The sequence below is a fragment of the Triticum dicoccoides genome, chromosome 1B (genome assembly GCF_002162155.2).
Source record: "Triticum dicoccoides isolate Atlit2015 ecotype Zavitan chromosome 1B, WEW_v2.0, whole genome shotgun sequence".
NCBI classification, from domain to species: Eukaryota; Viridiplantae; Streptophyta; class Magnoliopsida; order Poales; family Poaceae; genus Triticum; species Triticum dicoccoides.
The window spans coordinates 358,640,079-358,648,052 of NC_041381.1; the positions used below are offsets into that span (position 1 = coordinate 358,640,079).

Sequence of the window (7,974 nt, forward strand, 5' to 3'; positions counted from 1 at the left end):
CATGTAGGTGGAGTCGTCCCTTTTGAAAAGTGGATCTTTAGTCCATTCATTCTAAGTACTTTATTATTTATTCTGTAGAATAAGAAGGTTTCACAGGCATGTGCTTCATGGTGACAAGTCGTAAAGCATGGATAGGTGGAAATGCGCTATAAAGATTCGGCATCGCTCGATCAAACAAAGGGAAAAATCATCAAGAATCTGATCTTGCTCTGAATCATCTACCAAGGGTTCGCTGTCAATGCAATTTGAGTTGGCCAACTCCGGTGCCTCTAAGTCAGAAGTATCTCTATTGGCAAGCTCTCATTGACATAATCCGGCGTAGGTGTAGGGAGCTGACTCTCATGTGGATCAAGAAATATCTCCGTAGTGCTCAGGACAGGCCGTGAGCATCTTATCTGCTTGGATCAGGTAACAGCTTCATTTCTTTTCAGAAGCTCAAACACAGTGTTTTCCAATATAGAAGCGGAGTAGTTCTTGTGCAATCTAGGCATAGGGCTACTAGAATCCATCACTAAAAGAGGAGTATTCCGAGCTTTATCGACACAATAGGACTCTAGATATTGGCAACAAAAGGGCACTTACCCCTAAACTAGATTACTCTTCTTCTTCCTATGATAAAGCGGGGGCTGAAAGGGACTCTTTAAAGTACTTCAACGTTATCACTGGACTTTCGTGTCAATAGAAAGAGAAGGTATTTAAGCAATGTGTGTTTTGAGATACAATCAATCGAAGAGAATAAAACTGGGTCCAATAAAAAACAGGAATGAATTTATTCAAAGGGATTGGAAAGAGATAAGTACAAAGGGATTCAACGATCTAAAAAAATCAAAAAGGGTTTCATAATCCCCTCCTACTAATAAAAATTAGTAAAATAATGTGGATGAATAAGATTTTGCTCTATTTTGGATCGGATTTGGCGGCATGGCCAAGCGGTAAGGCAGGGGACTGCAAATCCTTTATCCCCAGTTCAAATCTGGGTGTCGCCTGACCAAAAAATACTTAGGATTTCTTATTGTACTGATTGAACTCGACAAATTCTTGCCCTGCATAACCAAAGGAAAAGAACTAGGCCTGTCGATACTGGATTTTACCATAGTTCTAGTTCTAAAAAAGACTGTCAATTTCTTCTTAAAAATAGGGCTCTGGTAGGGTTCTGGGTAGTGGCCCAAACCGATACCAATAGGGATGAGGGATATATACTTATGAATTTCATAATTGATTCTATTACGCAATTCATAACTACAAAAGTAAGAGGTCGGAAATCTTTTTATCCAAAGGTCCCTAAAGGACATTCCTTTTTTGCTCCTAGGATTGAAGAAGAGATTATACGAAAGACTATCAAGACTTCCTAATTATCTAACACTACCTACACTAAAGTAAGGTCTACTGACTCTGTCTGGAATTAGATTGGATAGGCTGATGGGAAATTTAGGAGTTGTGGAAAGAAGAGACTTTCTTTCCATACTTACGAGAGACTCCGAGTACTCAAACATTCAATCAGGATGGTCGGTTAGCTCTTATCTTTTAGAATAACTTAGTAAAAAAAGTAAAAGTAATAAAGAAAATGAATCTCCTAACTCGGTAGCCCATGAGGTTCCAATGGTTAGTTTTGGATTTTTTCAGGCAAGAAAGCAAAGAAGAAGGGAGGATTCTCTATTACCAACTTCCCCCACTATCCTGTCCTCATTGGTCATTCATCTTTCCCGATCTAGTGCCATCGTTCTTCAAGGTGCCGAAGGGTTTGAAGCATACCTACTACCCCTTCCCTTAGCTTAGTTCAGAGTTGCCTCAGCGCGCTCGAGTAATAACTGGGAAAATCAAGGCTGGACAGGTCTTCGAGCCAACTTCAGGAAGAAATGCAAGTGAAAGAGAATGCTCTCGAGGGCGCATGAGTCTTTTTCTGTCTTTCTTATTTGAAATCCAAATCGAAATGCCTCAACTTGATAAATTAACTTATTTCTCACAATTCTTCTGGTTATGTCTTCTCCTCTTTGTTGGAAGATGAGTACACATCGGGTAATCCGCCCACGAGAGCCCAATCACAAGAGGCTCATACAGAAAGCAATCAGCCCACAACCCAATATCGAGACCACAGCCTATTATTCAAACCACAAAGGATCCATCTTTCATCGTCCAATCTTCTCGATCGAACATATTAACATCAATACTCCTTTCCATGGCCATTCACGGCCCGCGAAGATCAACCACTCGTGCCCGAGATCACTATCCAATCAAAAACCAGACTTCCAAGATCCATCTCACTCAGACCCTTTTGAATGTAGCGGATAACAACGGAGTGGGGCTATCGAATTGATATGTATTTGAATCTTAGGAGCTGGTAATCACTGATATGCTCATATTGGTGACGTTATTGTTGCTGTAATCAAAGAAGCTGTGCCCAAAATGCCTCTAGAAAGATCAGACAGAAGTAAGACGAGCTGTAATTGTACGTACATGTAAAGAACTCAAACGTGACAACAGTATGATAATACGATATGATGACGGTTGTCATTGATCAAGAATGAAATCCAAAAGGAACTCGAGTTTTTGGTGCGATCGCTCGGGAATTGAGACTTATGAATTTCACTAAAAGAGTCTCATGAGCTCCTGAGGTATTAAAAATACTAGTAGTAGAGACTATGATATAGTAGGGTATCAGAATATAGATCAATTAGTAGATTGTGTCTAACGCATATACATGAAAAAAAAGAATAATTAGATAATAATAAGAATAAGAATTCGAATCTTAATAAAAGGAAGGGTTCGAATAGCATATACTAATATTACCGAAAACTTTGTGAAAATACTTCTACGAGAAGGTTTTATTGAAAACGTTCGAAAACCATAGGGAAAGTAACAAATCTTTCTTGGCACGTGCCCCTGCTCCTGGTCTTCGAACTAGTCATTAATGGTCGGCAACATAGGTACCCTTTTTCGGTATGCGTTGCGAACACTTTCATTTTTAGCGTCTCATCTTCTCTGGAGAAGCTCAAATCGAACGGATAGGGCAGATGGTCCAACTACAGAACTTCTTTTTCATTACTTCCATGGTCGTGCCCCGTAGCACGGCAGCACCCATACTATTGAAATGGTTCATCAGTAGAGATGTTCCCACTGGTGCCTCTTCTTCCAATGGTACTATAATTCCTATTCCTATCCCTTTATTCCCTTTTTGGTCTATCTACATTTAAGGAAATTCATACGCTCCATGGACAGAGCAAAAAGTGGAGTGTTGGTCAAAGCAAGCCGCCCTATTCTATTACCAGACAAAATGGAGAGAAGCTCATCCACTAGAAATGCTTTATTTCGTTTCGTTCCCGTTCTTCATTTCCTTATTATCGAATCCATGGGGGACTTGTCATATTTAGAATCTTTCTGCGGTCTGTTCTGTTTACAATTCTTTCGTACTCTCTTCTCTTTACCACGCGATAGGTCAGTGAAGCGTGAGCGGGCGCTCCGAAGTAAAGGCCAAACACTTCGGCCTAAGGGGAATGAGCAACAAAATGACAAGATGAGGTGCCCCGGGCACCCCCATATAGAAAGAAGGGTCGAAGGTTTTGGGCCTGTAGCTTTCCCCGCCCCCCCCTCGTCGAGTGGTGCTTGTTTGGGGTGTGTGCCACTAGAAAGCGGGCTTGAAGCTCTCGCCTTACCTACGAGTCGACTGCTGATGGCTGTTGGTCACGACTACTACAAAAAACTGAAGATGAATCTTTCTATTTCACATGGAGGAGTGTGCATCTTTATGTTGGGTGTTCTTCTGTCGTGCGACCCGATGGCTTATGTGCGACCTGTGGCCCACGCCTCCTATTCTATTTGTTCAGGGCGGGCGGCGTGAACTCTGATTCCCGGGTATTCAATCCCACCGCTGAGATGCTCAGTTGACTCCTTAACCTTGATAGGAAGATGGCTTATTCCAAAATTCGTGCATAAGGGTAAGGAACTTTGGATGAATTAATGCGAATGGGTGTAAGCCTCGCTGCTCGGAAACACCCAGTGCTGACCACACTGAGAGACGCGAAAGCGCAGGTAATGCCAGTTGGCGAAGTGGCGTTAAGCATCCCTAGTGGTACGCAAAGAGAGGTCGTGATGATATCATCTACGTCAGTACTGCTCCTCGTGGAGTAGATCCCGCATCCAACCAACCCTTTTTTGACCAGGGAACGGGAGAATTCCCACTACCGCTGGCAGGCCATCCGGGCCGTGAGCGCGGTGGGAACGGGCTTCCCAAAAAGCGAGCCCCGGCCCGGGTCAGCATAGAATGGGGGGGACGGCCCTAATGTTGTGTTGGCCGGGTTGCGGGCGGATAAAAGCGGACGTGGGGACTCGAGTCGGGGCACAGCATAACTAAGAGAGCCATTCCATTTAGGGCGAGACAGAATGGGCGGGCACAAGTGGTCTGGTGTCCGAGCTGATTGGTCAGACGACGACTACTGCACATATTAGATTCTATTAGCCGCCTATCCCGGAATGGACTGGGATGGAATAGAAAGAACGCGAAGCAGCAAGCAAGGGATGAGCGCTTTGTTGCTAAAGCGCATACGTTTTCTTGCTGGGTCGGTTTGTTTTTGGGGGGTGGGGCAATAAGCTTGCTTCTTCACAAGGTTATCCCCGCCCCCTTTCCTGTCCGTCCCGACCGGCAGCAGTTGGGTCTCCCCATCTCTCCTCAACTTCCCCGGTCTTCGGCCCGAGCTGTATGAGGCAGAAACTCATCCCACGTACGGTTCGGAGGCCGAGCCCCACCCCTGCAATAATGGTGCGGCTTAGGTCAACTAATACGAATAAGATACAGTTCACTCAACGATTTCCCTTGGGTCCCGAACTCCATATGGGGAAGGAACGTTGTTGTTTGCGAGGTCTCGATCATTTACATGGACCCACTTCTCATTCCATTTGTGGGAATTTGATGATTTATAAACCGTCCCCAACGAGCGAAAGGTTCATGTTTGAACATGATGAATCACTTCGTGCCGACCTGTTGCCCATAAACTTTCCTGCCTCATATGAGAATGGAAAACTGGAAGATTTTCTGCATCGGTGGATGAAGAATCACGAACATAAGAATTTCTGGTTTAGCATGTTCCCAGAAAGAAGATACTTCTTTTCCATTCAAGAAACGAGGAGCACGACTGAAGTGGCTATACATACAAATCCATTTACGGATCTATATGCTCCGATTGGAACTGAAAGTTCCAGAACTGGCGGCTGGTATACCACCACAATTAAATTGCCTTTTATTTTTAGTATTCGGATAGGATTTCTGTTGGCTTCATCGGGAGGCTCGCGTAGTTTGTTACGTCAACTCCTAAAGGATAAGTTGCATTGGAATCGAGAAAGTTTCGTTCATAATTGCATAAAAGGAGTAAAAATAGTGGCTGCGGCGCGTCGAGGGTCAACCTTTGATATCGAATAACCTTTCGAGCCTTCCCCAATGGATCTCTATCCTCCTTTGAAACCAATAGAAGTTCACTGACCATCCCTATCAAACATAACCCAAGGTAGGACCGAGAGGAGAAGAATAGGACTCTTGCTAGTATCATAACCTCTCGATGGGAGAATGAAACCATTAGATTAGTGGAAAGAAGAAAGAATGGGAAGAAACCAGCCAACTTACCAAGAGGAAGAAATGATGACCACTTTTTGTATTATCTCGAAAGTTTTCATTGGATCTAGAAGTAATCACAACGTCACTTTTCTTAGGAGATTTCATGGTAGTTTTTGGAAACTTATTGATTAATGAGGTCAAGAGACTCTATAATTCGAATGATATGTGGAGAGAGCGGGGCGTCTTACCCGCATCAATCGATACCATGGTGTCGCATATACACGAAGGTTATTCTTCATTTCATCCCAAATTGGTATACAAAACCTATAAATATGGTAGGGGTGGTATGACTTTGCAGGAACATTTCACTCTGGAAAGGCAAGATGAGCTTGGCTATTTAAGTGCCAGGCGCCCACTCATCAATGCTGGTGATTGGCCTTGTATGGCTACGCCATCTCTTCCAATAGATGTACTACTTTTGAAAGCGTTAGCTAATATCTTAATGCGGGAGTTTCTAGTGATAAGAAACAATCTTCCGTCTAGATTATTTTATTATAATGAAATGTTGGATTACCACCAAAGGTTCTGGCATGGTCAAAGTGGTGTAGAGAAAATAGTCTGTGTGGATTTGAGTCATAGTATCCGGTATGTTTCTACTCCACGTCTATGGAATACCTTAAAGTGTCTACACAATCTGGGTGTGATTTCCCACATCTTAAAGGAATTTCTATCTCTCCCGATATATAATGCTGCCACTAACCTCCAAATTCCTCATTCGAATTGTATACCATTGATAGGTGAATTGAGCGACGTGCTCCTACATCTCTTTTTGCAACATCAATTCGATAGGGAGGTCCTGAGCCAGTATGAAGGTGTTCTTTATACAAGATGGGACACCAATGTCCTTCTAGCTTCAACACGCTATGATTCATATCAGCTTGACCGTCCTCAAATTCTGGACATCTTAAGGCACGTAAATCTAAGTGGATTTATTTCCGTGATCGAACGTGGTGGCGGGGGCATGCACGTGAACCCTGAGAAATCTCAGATATTCCTCAGTGCAGATGGTGATGTTAGTATCCCTCAACTAAGCGAAGGTGAGACTGACTATGATAGTGAATGATTCCGGGGAATTGGATAGAGTAACCTATTCATAATAATGATGAGTATCCCCGGGGGCATGTCCTACTTTGTGAAGTAAGGTTCAAAGAAAGGGAGAGAAGAGATAGATGGATCTGAACCTGGAATCAAAGGGATCTGCGAAAGGGATTTTGAAGAATCTTACGTCCTTGAGAAAAGTAAAAAAGATAGGAAAGGGAAGTAATGTCAAACCTGAAAAATAATATGGCATGAGAGATTGAATATAGGGAGGAATGAATCGGGCATCAAGTAAACTAAGGCATCAAGGAAAGTAAGACTTGAGGATGGAAGGGAGGAAGGAACCAATAAGCCACCGTCAGTGTACCAGTCATTGGGACAGGTGCCGTGTGTTCGGTCTACCTGCGTTTAGTACGACCCGGATGAAAAGATGTTGACTTTTCTTAAAGGTTAGGCCAAATGATTCTAAGCTTGAGGACCCATTCTATCCGGGCCTAAATGCTGGAGTTTCAGAATTCACTCTACTTCTTACTGACTTTCGCCGAATATATCCTATGTGCTTAACACATTGACGTCGGCGGCTAAGCTTTCTTTCTAATGGTGAGCCGGGGATCTAATAGTCCACTTCACCCTATCAAACTTGACCTCGATATAGGTTGCTTTTTGATGACTAGTTAATAGAATAGACGGTATCTATTATTTTCTACCTCCTCTACCTAGATCTCCTTTTCCTAAGGAGGGAGAGAAGACGGTTCTCCGGGACGAAAGACATCTCTCACTCGTACATATATGGATGGGTTTTCTACCTCAGAAAGGGATGAAATTGAGCAGCAGAGATTGCTAAAATAGCAAAGGGGATCCAGATTATTTCAGAACTCCAACTGAATGATGCTATACTCGAATCTGATTCTGCTGCAGCTTGACAAGGACCTGTGAAAATGCTGATATCTCGAATCCCTATCTTATTAAAATGGGGTAGCTTTACTGAAGTACTGCAAGAAAAGTATGGAAAAAAGCATAGTCGGTACTTCTTAATGCGGTACGTAAGCTGGTTATCCTGACTAACAATCATGCCTTGCTTGGATTTAGGGATTAGGAATTCTTATTGGGAAAGAGATTGGATTGGCATTCAAGTAGGAGTAGATCCTATTGGTCCAAAGTAGGCATTCTTGTATCAATTAAAGTAGCTATCTTCATGAAATAAGCGCTAAGATTCTAGTTCAAAGATAGGAGCATTAAGCTCTAAATCCAGTCAGTCCAGCTGGAAGTTTCACTAACTACTTAGGGAACTAGGGACCAGACCAGAGTTATGATTGGTGTATTCCATTCCTACC

The 7,974-nt window shown here is 43.0% G+C and overlaps 1 non-coding gene and 1 pseudogene across 1 annotated transcript; both read left to right on the top strand.

The window, feature by feature from the left end:
* Positions 1 to 915: 915 nt before the first annotated feature.
* On the top strand, positions 916 to 986 carry TRNAC-GCA. The gene has a single exon. It is a non-coding gene; the product is annotated as a tRNA-Cys (tRNA).
* A 2,025-nt stretch (positions 987 to 3,011) lies between these two features.
* Positions 3,012 to 6,665, top strand: LOC119350377 (annotated as a pseudogene).
* The last annotated feature ends 1,309 nt before the right edge of the window (positions 6,666 to 7,974 follow it).